The 21,151-nt window shown below is 33.0% G+C and overlaps 1 protein-coding gene across 1 annotated transcript in view; it reads right to left on the reverse strand.

The window, feature by feature from the left end:
- The window catches only part of tmtops2b (teleost multiple tissue opsin 2b), an 81,129-nt gene that overhangs the window by 11,794 nt on the left and 48,184 nt on the right, over positions 1–21,151 (reverse strand). The gene's annotated exons all lie outside the window — the stretch shown is intronic.

Raw genomic sequence — 21,151 nt, forward strand, 5'->3', positions numbered from 1 at the left:
GAGGGGGAGAGGAGAGGGAAGAGGAGAGAGGAGAGAAGAGGAGGGGAGAGGAGGAGAAGAGAGGAGTGGAGAAGAGGAGGGGGAGGAGGAGAGAGGAGAAGAGGAGAAGAGGAGAGTGGAGAAGAGGAGAGGAGAGAGGAGAAGAGAGAGAGAGAGGAAGAGGGGAGAGGAGAAGAGGAGGGGGGAGAGGAGAGGAGAAGAGGAGGGGGAAGAGGGAGGGGAGGGAGAAGAGGAGGGGGAGAGGAGAAGAGGAGGGAGAGAGAGGAGAGGAGAAGAGAAGGGGAGAGAGGAGAGAGGAGAAGAGGAGGAGAGGAGAGAGGAGAGAGGAAGAGGAGGAGGGGAGAGAGGAGAGGAGGGGAGAGGAGAAGAGGAGGGGAAGTGGAGAGGAGAAGAGGAGGGGGAAGAGAGGAGAGAGGAGAAGAGGGGGGAGAGGAGAGAGGAGGGGGAGAGGAGAGTGGAGAAGAGGAGGGGGAGAGGAGAGGAGTGGAGAAGAGGAGGGGGGAAGAGGAGAGTGGAGAGGAGGGGAGAGAGGAGAAGAGGAGGGGGAGAGAGAGAGGAGAGGAGGAGAGAGGAGAAGAGGAGGGGGAGAGGAGAGGAGAGTGGAGAAGAGGAGAGAGGAGGAGAAGAGGAGGGAGAGAGGAGAGAGGAGAAGAGGAGGGGAGAGGGAGAGAGGAGAGTGGAGAGAGGAGGGGGAGAGGGAGAGGAGAGTGGAGAAGATGAGGGGGAGAGGAGAAGAGGAGGGGGAGAGGAGAGGGGAGAAGAGGAGGGGGAGAGGAGAGAGGAGAGTGGAGAAGAGGAGAGAGGAGTGGAGAAGAGGAGGGGGGAGAGGAGAGAGGAGAAGAGGAGGGGGGAGAGGAGAGAGGAGAGTGGAGAAGAGGGGGAGAGGAGAAGAGGGGGGAGAGGAGAAGAAGGGGGAGAGGAGAGTGGAGAAGAAGAGGAGGGAAGAGAGGAGTGGAGAAGAGGAGGGGGGGGAGGAGAGAGGAGAGTGGAGAAGAGGAGAGAGGAGGAGAAGAGGAGGGGGGAGAGGAGAGAGGAGAAGAGGAGGGGGAGAGGAGAGAGGAGAGAGGAGAGTGGAGAAGAGGAGAGAGGAGTGGAGAAGAGGAGGGAGGAGAGAAGAGAGGAAGAGGAGGGGGAAGAGGAGAGAGGAGAGGAGAAGAGGAGGGGGAAGAGGAGAGTGGAGTGGAGAAGAGGAGAGGAGTGGAGAAGAGGAGGGTAGAGACTGAAAGGAGAGAGAACAGCAGAAGAGGAGGGAAGACGAGAGAGAAGAGGAGGAGAGAAAAGGAGGAGGGAGAAGGGGAAAAGGAGAGAGGAGAAGGAGGAGAGAAGAGAAGGAGAAAGAACAGCAGAGAAGAGGAGGAGATAATGTGTTTCCACCCCAGGGAGAGGCTAAAATAGTATTTTGTCCAAATAGACATTTGTTTGCTGTTTTCTGTATTTGTTATTGTCAATCCTCTGGACACCACACACACACCTAATGTAAGGCTCAGGACTTATAAATGTGTAAATATTTGGGAGGGAATAGTATGATGATAGGGAGGGAAGAGGGCGTGTGTGTGTGTGTGTGTGTGTGTGTGTGTGTGTGTGTGTGTGTGTGTGTGTGTGTGTGTGTGTGTGTGTGTGTGTGTGTGCTGAAGCAGCTTGGTGGTGATAGAGGTTAGAGTTTAATAGATGTCCCTTTAGACACGACAGAGTCCCCGGGGTATAAACACACAATCTGTTCAGAGCTAATATCTCTTTAACTATCTCACGCTGACAGCTCCCCTCCCTCCTACTCTCCCTCTCTCTGGTTGTGCTCTGTCCCTGCAGTATGCTCATTGTTCTGCCTGAGGGCTTCTCTCCTAACCCACAGAGAGACAGTGATAATCAGTCCATCCGTTCTGTGCCGCTAACCTCCCATTTCAGCAATGGTATGCCTGACTCTCCATCCATCTCCCCAGTCTCCCTGTCAGCCCAAATACCGAAAGGGACATCAGAGAGAGAGATTCTATTCTCCTTTTTCCATTTTAGAGGATGAAAGCACTGCCCCACTCTCTCCATCCTGTTCACCGTTCAACTGAGAGTGAGAACATGCACATAAACAGACCCCTTGTGACTGACGAGCCTGGCGTTCTAACCCAGTGTGTTCATGTATTGAGCGAATGCCTAAGGTGTTCAGATTTAATCATCACACAACAGCCAAAATAAACCAGATTCCCTGGTACCTCCCTGCATAAAATTAATCCAGCCTGCCTTGGACCTCCCATCATGACTCAAGCTGTATAAATTTACTTTTACAGTAAATATTTTTATCCTTTCATCGTCACAGCAAACTTTTGTTATCTAACAATTTAAATCAAATTGTATTGGTCACATACATGATACTGGGCTTAATAGGCTACTGTCCCAATAACGTCCATTGGTGGGAGAACGACTATGGATGTCATAAGGTGAATGCACCAATTTGTAAGTCGCTCTGGATAAGAGCGTCTGCTAAATGACTTAAATGTAATGCTAAATGTTTAGTTTCCTCCAAATCATTGATCAGTGATGCTTCGCTAATGGAACCTCAAAATGATAACCAATAGCAAGACTTGATTTGCTCTCCTCCCTGACTCTTTGAGAATGCAAACACATTCTGACCGTTCTGATTGGTGCCAGAAACCGATGGGTTGGGCCAGAGCTAGCCTACAGAAATCATGAAACACGTCATTTTGACGTCAGCTCAAAATACTTATAGGCTGGTAGGTTCAGATTTATGTATGGAACGATCGATAAAGCAGCGAAAGTAAATTCAGGATGAGTGGCCAGGGGCAATGTAAACACAGCTCTAATACCAGATGTATCGGCATGGATTGGTCAGTTCTTCACACCATGCGGTGACCATGACCCTGGCGCTCCATAGGGATGCTGTTGAGTAATGCTGTGGACTCATTCATTTGTCCATTGAGCCCCACAGTGCAGTAATTGCGTGAGCAAGACACATTTAGAGCTTTGTGAAAGCTGCTGGTTGTGAGCCCGGGACTCTGAGTCCCACTAAAAACAGATTGGTATTGGGTAATCCAGACAGCACTCAGCTAACCCCCTCATTCACTCATTCCTGGCCGTGGCTCTATCTGAGGGCATTAAAGTGTGATGGGTTGACATCAGGATCGCATACACAGACGCTTCAGCTTAACAGTCTTTAACAGTCTTCTTCAGTACAAACCTCCACTGAGAAAGGTCCCTTAATCCAAACCCAAACACTCACATGTCAACTACAGACAATGGCTGAGGCTGGGGCAATATTTACACACCACAGCAGCTTTACTTTAACACTTGTTTAGGCAGCATTAATCCCCCAGAAACGTGATGTTGAAGGATAATGGAGTATAAAATAACAAGGTTGAAATTAGTGATGGGGAAAAATCGATACAGTTACATATCGCAATATTATTTTGAATGATATTATATCGATAGTTTGACTCCAAGTATTGATTTGTATAAAAAATGTATTTTTTTTCTCACTGCCGCGGAAAGTAGGGGTTCTGAGGTTGCTGCAGCAACCCTGAAAAATCTGAATTAAAAAATGATGTATTAATGAAATAAAATATTTTAAAAATGTAATACTAAAATTCACAAAAAAATAGTGCACTAGGCCTTTAATGGTGCTGTATTAGCAGCCCAATATAGCGTCTGTAGAGAGGGCAAACATATTTTTTCATAACCCCCCTTGAAAATACAATAAAAATCTATAAAATATACAGCACCCCCAAACTACTTCCTGCAGCTATGAGTAGCGTAAGTTAGCGCTAGTTGGCTGCACCTGTGCCAAATCTTTTTAAATAGCGAGCAACAAGTTTTCACCACTTTATTTCCATTACTGATCAAACGCATTTTCTCATGCTTTCTCTCGTCTCTCTACAGAAGACATATAATGAACAATGTTCTGGTAACATAAAATTGCAATAAAATCACAGTATCGAATCTCAATACATATAGAATCGTAAGAATCTCAATACATATAGAATCGTAAGAATCTCAATACATATAGAATCGTAAGAATTACATTTACATTACATTTAAGTCATTTAGCAGACGCTCTTATCCAGAGCGACTTACAAATTGGTGCATTCACCTTATGACATCCAGTGGAACAGCCACTTACAATAGTGCATCTAAATATTTTAAGGGGGGGGGGGTGAGAAGGATTACTTTATCCTATCCTAGGTATTCCTTAAAGAGGTGGGGTTTCAGGTGTCTCCGGAAGGTGGTGATTGACTCCGCTGTCCTGGCGTCGTGAGGGAGTTTGTTCCACCATTGGGGGGCCAGAGCAGCGAACAGTTTTGACTGGGCTGAGCGGGAACTGTACTTCCTCAGTGGTAGGGAGGCGAGCAGGCCAGAGGTGGATGAACGCAGTGCCCTTGTTTGGGTGTAGGGCCTGATCAGAGCCTGGAGGTACTGAAGTGCCGTTCCCCTCACAGCTCCGTAGGCAAGCACCATGGTCTTGTAGCGGATGCGAGCTTCAACTGGAAGCCAGTGGAGAGAGCGGAGGAGCGGGGTGACGTGAGAGAACTTGGGAAGGTTGAACACCAGACGGGCTGCGGCGTTCTGGATGAGTTGTAGGGGTTTAATGGCACAGGCAGGGAGCCCAGCCAACAGCGAGTTGCAGTAATCCAGACGGGAGATGACAAGTGCCTGGATTAGGACCTGCGCCGCTTCCTGTGTGAGGCAGGGTCGTACTCTGCGGATGTTGTAGAGCATGAACCTACAGGAACGGGCCACCGCCTTGATGTTAGTTGAGAACGACAGGGTGTTGTCCAGGATCACGCCAAGGTTCTTAGCGCTCTGGGAGGAGGACACAATGGAGTTGTCAACCGTGATGGCGAGATCATGGAACGGGCAGTCCTTCCCCGGGAGGAAGAGGAGCTCCGTCTTGCTGAGGTTCAGCTTGAGGTGGTGATCCGTCATCCACACTGATATGTCTGCCAGACATGCAGAGATGCGAATCGCCACCTGGTCATCAGAAGGGGGAAAGGAGAAGATTAATTGTGTGTCGTCTGCAAAGCAATGATAGGAGAGACCATGTGAGGTTATGACAGAGCCAAGTGACTTGGTGTATAGCGAGAATAGGAGAGGGCCTAGAACAGAGCCCTGGGGACACCAGTGGTGAGAGCGCGTGGTGAGGAGACAGATTCTCGCCACGCCACCTGGTAGGAGCGACCTGTCAGGTAGGACGCAATCCAAGCGTGGGCCGCGCCATACAGGAGATGCCCAACTCGGAGAGGGTGGAGAGGAGGATCTGATGGTTCACAGTATCGAAGGCAGCCGATAGGTCTAGAAGGATGAGAGCAGAGGAGAGAGAGTTAGCTTTAGCAGTTCGGAGCGCCTCCGTGATACAGAGAAGAGCAGTCTCAGTTGAATGACTAGTCTTGAAACCTGACTGATTTGGATCAAGAAGGTCATTCTGAGAGAGATAGCGGGAGAGCTGGCCAAGGACGGCACGTTCAAGAGTTTTGGAGAGAAAAGAAAGAAGGGATACTGGTCTGTAGTTGTTGACATCGGAGGGATCGAGTGTAGGTTTTTTCAGAAGGGGTGCAACTCTCGCTCTCTTGAAGACGGAAGGGACGTAGCCAGCGGTCAGGGATGAGTTGATGAGCGAGGTGAGGTAAGGGAGAAGGTCTCCGGAAATGGTCTGGAGAAGAGAGGAGGGGATAGGGTCAAGCGGGCAAGTTGTTGGGCGGCCGGCCGTCACAAGACGCAAGATTTCATCTGGAGAGAGAGGGGAGAAAGAGGTCAGAGCACAGGGTAGGGCAGTGTGAGCAGAACCAGCGGTGTCGTTTGACTTAGCAAACGAGGATCGGATGTCGTCGACCTTCTTTTCAAAATGGAATCTCAATACATATAGAATCGTAAGAATCTCAATACATATAGAATCGAAAGAATTTCAATACATATAGAATCGTAAGAATCTCAATACATATAGAATCGAAAGAATCTCAATACATATAGAATCGTAAGAATCGCAATACATATAGAATGGTAAGAATCTCAATACATATAGAATCGTAAGAATCTCAATACATATAGAATCGTAAGAATCTCAATACAAATAGAATCGCAAGAATCTCAATACATATGGAATCACAAGAATCGCAACACATATAGAATCGTAAGAATCTCAATACATATAGAATCGTAAGAATCTCAATACATATAGAATCGTAAGAATCTCAATACATATAGAATCGTAAGAATCTCAATACATATAGAATCGTAAGAATCTCAATACATATATAAATCCGGAGAATCTCAATACATATAGAATCGCAAGAATCTCAATACATATAGAATCGTAAGAATCTCAATACATATAGAATCGTAAGAATCTCAATACATATAGAATCGTAAGAATCTCAATACATATAGAATCGTAAGAATCTCAATACATATAGAATCGTAAGAATCTCAATACATATAGAATCGTAAGAATCTCAATACATATAGAATCGTAAGAATCTCAATACATATAGAATCGTAAGAATCTCAATACATATAGCAAGAAATACGTAAGAATCTCAATACATATAGAATCGTAAGAATCTCAATACATATAGAATCGTAAGAATCTCAATACATATAGAATACATATAAGAATCTCAATACATATAGAATCGTAAGAATCTCAATACATATAGAATCGTAAGAATCTCAATACATATAGAATCGTAAGAATCTCAATACATATAGAATCGTAAGAATCTCAATACATATAGAATCGTAAGAATCTCAATACATATAGAATCGTAAGAATCTCAATACATATAGAATCGTAAGAATCTCAATACATATAGAATCGTAAGAATCTCAATACATATAGAATCGTAAGAATCTCAATACATATAGAATCGTAAGAATCTCAATACATATAGAATCGTAAGAATCTCAATACATATAGAATCGTAAGAATCTCAATACATATAGAATCGTAAGAATCTCAATACATATAGAATCGTAAGAATCTCAATACATATAGAATCGTAAGAATCTCAATACATATAGAATCGTAAGAATCTCAATACATATAGAATCGTAAGAATCTCAATACATATAGAATCGCAAGAATCTCAATACATATAGAATCGTAAGAATCTCAATACATATAGAATCGTAAGAATCTCAATACATATAGAATCGTAAGAATCTCAATACATATAGAATCGTAAGAATCTCAATACATATATAGAATCATAAGAATCTCAATACATATAGAATCGTAAGAATCTCAATACATATAGAATCGTAAGAATCTCAATACATATAGAATCGTAAGAATCTCAATACATATAGAATCGTAAGAATCTCAATACATATAGAATAGAATCTCAATACATATAGAATCTCAATACATATAGAATCGTAAGAATCTCAATACATATAGAATCGTAAGAATCTCAATACATATAGAATCAGTAAGAATCTCAATACATATAGAATCGTAAGAATCTCAATACATATAGAATCGTAAGAATCTCAATACATATAGAATCCTAAGAATCTCAATACATATAGAATCCTAAGAATCTCAATACATATAGAATCGTAAGAATCTCAATACATATAGAATCCTAAGAATCTCAAGACATAGAATCGTAAGAATCTCAATACCTATAGAATCGTAAGAATGTCAATACAAATAGAATCCTAAGAATCTCAATACATATAGAATCGTAAGAATCTCAATACATATAGAATCGTAAGAATCTCAATACATATAGAATCGTAAGAATCTCAATACATATAGAATCGTAAGAATCTCAATACATATAGAATCGTAAGAATCTCAATACATATAGAATCGTAAGAATCTCAATACATATAGAATCGCAAGAATCTCAATACATATAGAATCGTAAGAATCTCAATACATATAGAATCGTAAGAATCTCAATACATATAGAATCGTAAGAATCTCAATACATATAGAATCGTAAGAATCTCAATACATATAGAATCGTAAGAATCTCAATACATATAGAATCGTAAGAATCTCAATACATATAGAATCGTAAGAATCTCAATACATATAGAATCGTAAGAATCTCAATACATATAGAATCGTAAGAATCTCAATACATATAGAATCGCTAAGAATCTCAATACATATAGAATCGTAAGAATCTCAATACATATAGAATCGTAAGAATCTCAATACATATAGAATAGAATCTCAATACATATAGAATCGTAAGAATCTCAATACATATAGAATCATAAGAATCTCAATACATATAGAATCGTAAGAATCTCAATACATATAGAATCGTAAGAATCTCAATACATATAGAATCGTAAGAATCTCAATACATATAGAATCGTAAGAATCTCAATACATATAGAATCGTAAGAATCTCAATACATATAGAATCGTAAGAATCTCAATACATATAGAATCGTAAGAATCTCAATACATATAGAATCGTAAGAATCTCAATACATATAGAATCGTAAGAATCGCAATACATATAGAATCGTAAGAATCTCAATACATATAGAATCGTAAGAATCTCAATACATATAGAATCGTAAGAATCTCAATACATATAGAATCGTAAGAATCTCAATACATATAGAATCGTAAGAATCTCAATACATATAGAATCGTAAGAATCTCAATACATATATAAATCCGGAGAATCTCAATACATATAGAATCGTAAGAATCTCAATACATATATAAATCGTAAGAATCTCAATACATATAGAATCGTAAGAATCTCAATACATATAGAATCGTAAGAATCTCAATACATATAGAATCGTAAGAATCTCAATACATATAGAATATAAGAATCTCAATACATATAGAAGAAAGAATCTCAATACATATAGAATCGTAAGAATCTCAATATATATAGAATCAATACATATAGAATCTAAGAATCAATACATATAGAATCGTAAGAATCTCAATACATATAGAATCGTAAGAATCTCAATACATATAGAATCGTAAGAATCTCAATACATATAGAATCGTAAGAATCTCAATACATATAGAATCGTAAGAATACATATAGAATCGTAAGAATCTCAATACATATAGAATCGTAAGAATCTCAATACATATAGAATCGTAAGAATCTCAATACATATAGAATAGAATCTCAATACATATAGAATGGTAAGAATCTCAATACATATAGAATCGTAAGAATCTCAATACATATAGAATCGTAAGAATCTCAATACATATAGAATCGTAAGAATCTCAATACATATAGAATCGTAAGAATCTCAATACAATATAGAATATAGAATCTCAATACATATAGAATCAAGAATCTCAATACATATAGAATCGTAAGAATCTCAATACATATAGAATCGTAAGAATCTCAATACATATAGAATCGTAAGAATCTCAATACATATAGAATCGTAAGAATCTCAATACATATAGAATCGTAAGAATCTCAATACATATAGAATCGTAAGAATCTCAATACATATAGAATAAGAAAGAATCTCAATACATATAGAATCGTAAGAATCTCAATACATATAGAATCGTAAGAATCTCAATACATATAGAATCGTAAGAATCTCAATACATATATAGAATCGTAAGAATCTCAATACATATAGAATCGTAAGAATCTCAATACATATAGAATCGTAAGAATCTCAATACATATAGAATCGTAAGAATCTCAATACATATAGAATCATATAAGAATCTCAATACATATAGAATCGTAAGAATCTCAATACATATAAGAATCAATACATATAGAAGAATCTCAATACATATAGAATCGTAAGAATCTCAATACATATAGAATCGTAAGAATCTCAATACATATATAGAATCGCAAGAATCTCAATACATATAGAATCGTAAGAATCTCAATACATATAGAATCGTAAGAATCTCAATACATATAGAATCGTAAGAATCTCAAATACATATAGAATCGTAAGAATCTCAATACATATAGAATCGTAAGAATCTCAATACATATAGAATCGTAAGAATCTCAATACATATAGAATCGTAAGAATCTCAATACATATAGAATCGTAAGAATCTCAATACATATAGAATCGTAAGAATACACATATAGAATCGTAAGAATCTCAATACATATAGAATCGTAAGAATCTCAATACATATAGAATCGTAAGAATCTCAATACATATAGAATCGTAAGAATCTCAATACATATAGAATCGTAAGAATCTCAATACATATAGAATCGTAAGAATCAATACATATACATATAGAATCCTAAGAATCTCAATACATATAGAATCGTAAGAATCTCAATACATATAGAATCATATAGAATCTCTCAATACATATAGAATCTCAATACATATAGAAATCTCAATACATATAGAATCGTAAGAATCTCAATACATATAGAATCGTAAGAATCTCAATACATATAGAATCGTAAGAATCTCAATACATATAGAATCGTAAGAATCTCAATACATATAGAATCGTAAGAATCTCAATACATATAAATCGCAAGAATCTCAATACATATAGAATCGTAAGAATCTCAATACATATAGAATCGTAAGAATCTCAATACATATAGAATCGTAAGAATCTCAATACATATATAAATAGAATCTCAATACATATATAGAATCGCAAGACATATAGAATCTCAATACATATAGAATCGTAAGAATCTCAATACATATAGAATCGTAAGAATCTCAATACATAAGAATCTCAATACATATAGAATCGTAAGAATCTCAATACATATAGAATCGCAAGAATCTCAATACATATAGAATCGTAAGAATCTCAATACATATAGAATCGCAAGAATCTCAATACATATAGAATCAATACATAAGAAATCTCAATACATATAGAATCGTAAGAATCTCAATACATATAGAATCGTAAGAATCTCAATACATATAGAATCAAGAATCTCAATACATATAGAATCAAGAATCTCAATACATATAGAATCGTAAGAATCTCAATACATATAGAATCGTAAGAATCTCAATACATATAGAATCGTAAGAATCTCAATACATATAGAATCGTAAGAATCTCAATACATATAGAATCGTAAGAATCTCAATACATATAGAATCGTAAGAATCTCAATACATATAGAATCGTAAGAATCTCAATACATATAGAATCGCAAGAATCTCAATACATATAGAATCGTAAGAATCTCAATACATATAGAATCGTAAGAATCTCAATACATATAGAATCGCAAGAATCGCAAGAATCGCAACACATATAGAATCGTAAGAATCTCAATACATATAGAATCGTAAGAATCTCAATACATATAGAATCGTAAGAATCTCAATACATATAGAATAAGAACAATATAGAATCGTAAGAATCTCAATACATATAGAATCGTAAGAATCTCAATACATATAGAATCGTAAGAATCTATAGAATCGCAAGAAATACATATAGAATCGTAAGAATCTCAATACATATAGAATCGTAAGAATCTCAATACATATAGAATCGTAAGAATCTCAATACATATAGAATCGTAAGAATCTCAATACATATAGAATCGTAAGAATCTCAATACATATAGAATAAAGAACACATATAGAATCGTAAGAATCTCAATACATATAGAATAGAATCGTAAGAATCTCAATACATATAGAATCGTAAGAATCTCAATACATATAGAATCGTAAGAATCTCAATACATATAGAATCGTAAGAATCTCAATACATATAGAATCGTAAGAATCTCAATACATATAGAATCGTAAGAATCTCAATACATATAGAATCGTAAGAATCTCAATACATATAGAATCGTAAGAATCTCAATACATATAGAATCGTAAGAATCTCAATACATATAGAATCGTAAGAATCTCAATACATATAGAATCGTAAGAATCTCAATACATATAGAATAGAATCTCAATACATATAGAATCGTAAGAATCTCAATACATATAGAATCGTAAGAATCTCAATACATATAGAATCGTAAGAATCTCAATACATATAGAATAAGAATCTCAATACATATAGAATCGTAAGAATCTCAATACATATAGAATCGTAAGAATCTCAATACATATAGAATCGTAAGAATCTCAATACAGAATAGAATCAATACATATAGAAAGAATCTCAATACATATAGAATCGTAAGAATCTCAATACATATAGAATCGTAAGAATCTCAATACATATAGAATCGTAAGAATCTCAATACATATAGAATCGTAAGAATCTCAATACATATAGAATCGTAAGAATCTCAATACATATAGAATAAGAATACATATAGAATCGTAAGAATCTCAATACATATAGAATCGTAAGAATCTCAATACATATAGAATCGTAAGAATCTACAAAACAGAATACATATAGAATCGTAAGAATCTCAATATAGAATCATAAGAATCTCAATACATATAGAATCGTAAGAATCTCAATACATATAGAATCGTAAGAATCTCAATACATATAGAATCGTAAGAATCTCAATACATATAGAATCGTAAGAATCTCAATACATATAGAATCGTAAGAATCTCAATACATATAGAATCGTAAGAATCTCAATACATATATAAATCGGGAGAATCTCAATACATATAGAATCGTAAGAATCTCAATACATATAGAATCGTAAGAATCTCAATACATATAGAATCGTAAGAATCTCAATACATATAGAATCGTAAGAATCTCAATACATATAGAATCGTAAGAATCTCAATACATATAGAATCGTAAGAATCTCAATACATATATAAATCGGGAGAATCTCAATACATATAGAATCGTAAGAATCTCAATACATATAGAATCGTAAGAATCTCAATACATATAGAATCGTAAGAATCTCAATACATATAGAATAAGAATCTCAATACATATAGAATCGTAAGAATCTCTCAATACATATAGAATCGTAAGAATCTCAATACATATATAATCGTAAGAATCTCAATACATATAGAATCGTAAGAATCTCAATACATATAGAATCGTAAGAATCTCAATACATATATAAGAATCTCAATACATATAGAATCGTAAGAATCTCAATACATATAGAATCGTAAGAATCTCAATACATATAGAATCGTAAGAATCTCAATACATATAGAATAGAATCTCAATACATATAGAATCGTAAGAATCTCAATACATATAGAATCGTAAGAATCTCAATACATATAGAATCGTAAGAATCTCAATACATATAGAATCGTAAGAATCTCAATACATATAGAATCGTAAGAATCTCAATACATATAGAATCGTAAGAATCTCAATACATATAGAATCGTAAGAATCTCAATACATATAGAATCGTAAGAATCTCAATACATATAGAATCGTAAGAATCTCAATACATATAAAAATCGGGAGAATCGCAATACATATATAGAATCATAAGAATCTCAATACATATATAATCGTAAGAATCTCAATACATATATGAATCGGGAGAATCTCAATACATATAGAATCGTAAGAATCTCAATACATATAGAATCGTAAGAATCTCAATACATATAGAATCGTAAGAATCTCAATACATATAGAATCGTAAGAATCTCAATACATATAGAATCTCAATACATATAGAATCTCAATCTCAATACATATAGAATCGTAAGAATCTCAATACATATAGAATCGCAAGAATCTCAATACATATAGAATCGTAAGAATCTCAATACATATAGAATCGTAAGAATCTCAATACATATAGAATCGTAAGAATCTCAATACATATAGAATCGTAAGAATCTCAATACATATATGAATCGGAAGAATCGCAATACATATAGAATCATAAGAATCTCAATACATATAGAATCGTAAGAATCTCAATACATATAGAATCGTAAGAATCTCAATACATATAGAATCGTAAGAATCTCAATACATATAGAATCGTAAGAATCTCAATACATATATAAATCGGGAGAATCTCAATACATATAGAATCGTAAGAATCTCAATACATATAGAATCGTAAGAATCTCAATACATATAGAATCGTAAGAATCTCAATACATATAGAATCGTAAGAATCTCAATACATATAGAATCGTAAGAATCTCAATACATATAGAATCGTAAGAATCTCAATACATATAGAATCGTAAGAATCTCAATACATATAGAATCGTAAGAATCTCAATACATATATAAATCGGGAGAATCTCAATACATATAGAATCGTAAGAATCTCAATACATATAGAATCGTAAGAATCTCAATACATATAGAATCGTAAGAATCTCAATACATATAGAATCGTAAGAATCTCAATACATATAGAATCGCAAGAATCTCAATACATATAGAATCGTAAGAATCTCAATATCGTAAGAATATACAATATAAGAATCTCAATACATATAGAATCGTAAGAATCTCAATACATATAGAATCGTAAGAATCTCAATACATATAGAATCAATACGTAAGAATCTCAATACATATAGAATCGTAAGAATCTCAATACATATAGAATCGTAAGAATCTCAATACATATAGAATCGTAAGAATAGAATCGTAAGAATCTCAATACATATAGAATCGTAAGAATCTCAATACATATATAAATCGGGAGAATCTCAATACATATAGAATCGTAAGAATCTCAATACATATAGAATCGTAAGAATCTCAATACATATAGAATCGTAAGAATCTCAATACATATAGAATCGTAAGAATCTCAATACATATAGAATCGTAAGAATCTCAATACATATAGAAGAATCTCAATACATATAGAATCGTAAGAATCTCAATACATATAGAATCGTAAGAATCAATACAATAGAATAAGAATAGAATCGTAAGAATCTCAATACATATAGAATCGTAAGAATCTCAATACATATAGAATCGTAAGAATCTCAATACATATAGAATCTCAATACATAAGAATCGTAAGAATCAATACATATAGAATCGTAAGAATCTCAATACATATAGAATCGTAAGAATCTCAATACATATAGAATCGTAAGAATCTCAATACATATAGAATCGTAAGAATCTCAATACATATAGAATCGTAAGAATCTCAATACATATAGAATCGTAAGAATCAATACATATAGAATCGTAAGAATCTCAATACATATAGAATCGTAAGAATCTCAATACATATAGAATCGTAAGAATCTCAATACATATAGAATCGTAAGAATCTCAATACATATAGAATCGTAAGAATCTCAATACATATAGAATCGTAAGAATCTCAATACATATATAGAATCTCAATACATATAGAATCTCAATACATATAGAATCGCAAGAATCTCAATACATATAGAATCGTAAGAATCTCAATACATATAGAATCGTAAGAATCTCAATACATATAGAATCGTAAGAATCTCAATACATATATATAAGAATCAATACATATAGGTAAGAATCTCAATACATATAGAATCGTAAGAATCTCAATACATATAGAGAATACGTAAGAATCTCAATACATATAGAATCGTAAGAATCTCAATACATATAGAATAGAATCTCAATACATATAGAATCGTAAGAATCTCAATACATATAGAATCGTAAGAATCGTAAGAATCTCAATACATATAGAATCGTAAGAATCTCAATACATATAGAATCGTAAGAATCTCAATACATATAAGAATCTCAATACATATAGAATACATATAGAATCGTAAGAATCTCAATACATATAGAATCGTAAGAATCTCAATACATATAGAATCGTAAGAATCTCAATACATACAGAATCGTAAGAATCTCAATACATATAGAATCGTAAGAATCAATACATATAGAATCGTAAGAATCTCAATACATATAGAATCGTAAGAATCTCAATACATATAGAATCGTAAGAATCTCAATACATATAGAATCGTAAGAATCTCAATACATATAGAATCGTAAGAATCTCAATACATATATAAATCGGGAGAATCTCAATACATATAGAATCGTAAGAATCTCAATACATATAGAATCGTAAGAATCTCAATACATATAGAATCGTAAGAATCTCAATACATATAGAATCGTAAGAATCTCAATACATATAGAATCGTAAGAATCTCAATACATATAGAATCGTAAGAATCTCAATACATATAGAATCGTAAGAATCTCAATACATATAGAATCGTAAGAATCTCAATACATATAGAATCGTAAGAATCTCAATACATATATAGAATCAATACGCAAGAATCTCAATACATATAGAATCGTAAGAATCTCAATACATATAGAATCGTAAGAATCTCAATACATATAGAATCGTAAGAATCTCAATACATATAGAATCGTAAGAATCTCAATACATATAGAATCGTAAGAATCTCAATACATATAGAATCGTAAGAATCTCAATACATATAGAATCGTAAGAATCTCAATACATATAGAATCGTAAGAATCTCAATACATATAGAATAAGAATCTCAATACATATAGAATCGTAAGAATCTCAATACATATAGAATCGTAAGAATCTCAATACATATAGAATCGTAAGAATCTCAATACATATAGAATCGTAAGAATCTCAATACATATAGAACGTAAGAATCTCAATACATATAGAATCGTAAGAATCTCAATACATATAGAATCGTAAGAATCTCAATACATATAGAATCGTAAGTAAGAATCTCAATACATATAGAATCGTAAGAATCTCAATACATATAGAATCGTAAGAATCTCAATACATATAGAATCGTAAGAATCTCAATACATATAGAATCGTAAGAATCTCAATACATATAGAATCGTAAGAATCTCAATACATATAGAATCGTAAGAATCTCAATACATATAGAATAGAATCTCAATACATATAGAATCGTAAGAATCTCAATACATATAGAATCGTAAGAATCTCAATACATATAGAATCGTAAGAATCTCAATACATATAGAATCGTAAGAATCTCAATACATATAGAATCAATACATATAGAATCGTAAGAATCTCAATACATATAGAATCGTAAGAATCTCAATACATATATATCTCAATACATATAGAATCGTAAGAATCTCAATACATATAGAATCGTAAGAATCTCAATACATATAGAATCGTAAGAATCTCAATACATATAGAATATAGAATCTCAATACATATAGAATCGTAAGAATCTCAATACATATAGAATCGTAAGAATCTCAATACATATATAGAATCGTAAGAATCTCAATACATATAGAATCGTAAGAATCTCAATACATATAGAATCGTAAGAATCTCAATACATATAGAATCGTAAGAATCTCAATACATATAGAATCGTAAGAATCTCAATACATAGAATCGTAAGAATCTCAATACATATAGAATCGTAAGAATCTCAATACATATAGAATCGTAAGAATCTCAATACATATAGAATCGTAAGAATCTCAATACATATAGAATCGTAAGAATCTCAATACATATAGAATCGTAAGAATCTCAATACATATATATAGAATCTCAATACATATAGAATCGTAAGAATCTCAATACATATATAGAATCGTAGAATCTCAATACATATAGAATCGTAAGAATCTCAATACATATAGAATCATAAGAATCTCAATACATATAGAATCGTAAGAATCTCAATACATATAGAATCGTAAGAATCTCATACATATAGAATCGTAAGAATCTCAATACATATAATCGGAGAATCTCAATACATATAGAATCGTAAGAATCTCAATACATATAGAATCGTAAGAATCTCAATACATATAGAATCGTAAGAATCTCAATACATATAGAATCGTAAGAATCTCAATACATATAGAATCGTAAGAATCTCAATACATATAGAATCGTAAGAATCTCAATACATATAGAATCGTAAGAATCTCAATACATATAGAATCGTAAGAATCTCAATACATATAGAATCGTAAGAATCTCAATACATATAGAATCGTAAGAATCTCAATACATATAGAATCGTAAGAATCTCAATACATATAGAATCGTAAGAATCTCAATACATATAGAAATCGTAAGAATCTCAATACATATAGAAGAATCTCAATACATATAGAATCAATACATATAGAAAGAATCTCAATACATATAGAATAAGAATCTCAATACATATAGAATCGTAAGAATCTCAATACATAAATAGAATCAATACATAAGAATCGTAAGAATCTCAATACATATAGAATCGTAAGAATCTCAATACATATAGAAGTAAGAATCAATACATATAGAATCGTAAGAATCTCAATACATATAGAATCATAAGAATCTCAATACATATAGAATCGTAAGAATCTCAATACATATAGAATCGTAAGAATCTCAATACATATAGAATCGTAAGAATCTCAATACATATAGAATCGTAAGAATCTCAATACATATATCAAACGTAAGAATCTCAATACATATAGAATCAGTAAGAATCTCAATACATATAGAATCGTAAGAATCTCAATACATATAGAATCGTAAGAATCTCAATACATATAGAATCGTAAGAATCTCAATACATATAGAATCGTAAGAATCTCAATACATATAGAATCGTAAGAATCTCAATACATATAGAATCGTAAGAATCTCAATACAGATATAAATCGGGAGAATCGCAATACATATAGAATCGTAAGAATCTCAATACATATAGAATCGTAAGAATCTCAATACATATAGAATCGTAAGAATCTCAATACATATATAAATCCGGAGAATCTCAATACATATAGAATCGCAAGAATCTCAATACATATAGAATCGTAAGAATCTCAATACATATAGAATCGTAAGAATCTCAATACATATAGAATCGTAAGAATCTCAATACATATAGAATCGTAAGAATCTCAATACATATAGAATCGTAAGAATCTCAATACATATAGAATCGTAAGAATCTCAATACATATAGAATCGTAAGAATCTCAATACATATAGAATCGTAAGAATCTCAATACATATAGAATCGTAAGAATCTCAATACATATAGAATCAATACATAAGATCGTAAGAATCTCAATACATATAGAATCGTAAGAATCTCAATACATATAGAATCGTAAGAATCTCAATACATATAGAATCGTAAGAATCTCAATACATATAGAATCGTAAGAATCTCAATACATATAGAATCGTAAGAATCTCAATACATATAGAATCGTAAGAATCTCAATACATATAGAATCGTAAGAATCTCAATACATATAGAATCGTAAGAATCTCAATACATATAGAATCGTAAGAATCTCAATACATATAGAATCGTAAGAATCTCAATACATATAGAATCGTAAGAATCTCAATACATATAGAATCGGGAGAATCTCAATACATATAGAATCGTAAGAATCAATACATATAGATCGTCTCAATACATATAGAATCGTAAGAATCTCAATACATATAGAATCGTAAGAATCTCAATACATATAGAATCGTAAGAATCTCAATACATATAGAATCGTAAGAATCAATACATATAGAATCGTAAGAATCTCAATACATATAGAATCGTAAGAATCTCAATACATATATAAATGGCAAGAATCTCAATACATATAGAATCGTAAGAATCTCAATACATATAGAATCGTAAGAATCTCAATACATATAGAATCGTAAGAATCTCAATACATATAGAATCGTAAGAATCTCAATACATATAGAATCGTAAGAATCTCAATACATATAGTAAGAATCTCAATACATATAGAATCGTAAGAATCTCAATACATATAGAATCGTAAGAATCTCAATACATATAGAATCGTAAGAATCTCAATACATATAGAATCGTAAGAATCTCAATACATATAGAATCGTAAGAATCTCAATACATATAGAATAAGAATCTCAATACATATAGAATCGTAAGAATCTCAATACATATAGAATCGTAAGAATCTCAATACATATAGAATCGTAAGAATCTCAATACATATAGAATCGTAAGAATCAATACAATAGAACAATACATATAGAATCGTAAGAATCTCAATACATATAGAATCGTAAGAATCTCAATACATATAGAATCGTAAGAATCTCAATACATATAGAATCGTAAGAATCTCAATACATATAGAATCGTAAGAATCTCAATACATATAGAATCGTAAGAATCTCAATACATATAGAATCGTAAGAATCTCAATACATATATAGAATCTCAATACATAAGAATCTCAATACATATAGAATCGTAAGAATCTCAATACATATAGAATCGTAAGAATCTCAATACATATAGAATCGTAAGAATCTCAATACATATAGAATCGAGAATCTCAATACATATAGAATCGTAAGAATCTCAATACATATAGAATCGTAAGAATCTCAATACATATAGAATCGTAAGAATCTCAATACATATAGAATCGTAAGAATCTCAATACATATAGAATCGTAAGAATCTCAATACATATAGAATCGTAAGAATCTCAATACATATAGAATCGTAAGAATCTCAATACATATAGAATCGTAAGAATCTCAATACATATAGAATCGTAAGAATCTCAATACATATAGAATCGTAAGAATCTCAATACATATAGAATCGTAAGAATCTCAATACATATATAAATCGGAAGAATCTCAATACATATAGAATCGTAAGAATCTCAATACATATATAAATCGGGAGAATCGCAATACATATAGAATCGTAAGAATCTCAATACATATAGAATCGTAAGAATCTCAATACATATATAAATCGGGAGAATCTCAATACATATAGAATCGTAAGAATCTCAACACATATAGAATCGTAAGAATCTCAATACATATATAAATCGGTAGAATATCAATACATATAGAATCGTAAGAATCTCAATACATATATAAATCGTGAGAATCTCAATACATATAGAATCGTAAGAATCTCAATACATATAGAATCGTAAGAATCAATACATATAGAATAAGAATCTCAATACATATAGAATCGTAAGAATCTCAATACATATAGAATCGTAAGAATCTCAATACATATAGAATCGTAAGAATCTCAATACATATAGAATCGTAAGAATCTCAATACATATAGAATCGTAAGAATCTCAATACATATAGAATCGTAAGAATCTCAATACATATAGAATCGTAAGAATCTCAAGACATATAGAATCGTAAGA

Source organism: Oncorhynchus keta, chromosome 34, assembly GCF_023373465.1.
Source record: "Oncorhynchus keta strain PuntledgeMale-10-30-2019 chromosome 34, Oket_V2, whole genome shotgun sequence".
NCBI lineage: Eukaryota > Metazoa > Chordata > Actinopteri > Salmoniformes > Salmonidae > Oncorhynchus > Oncorhynchus keta.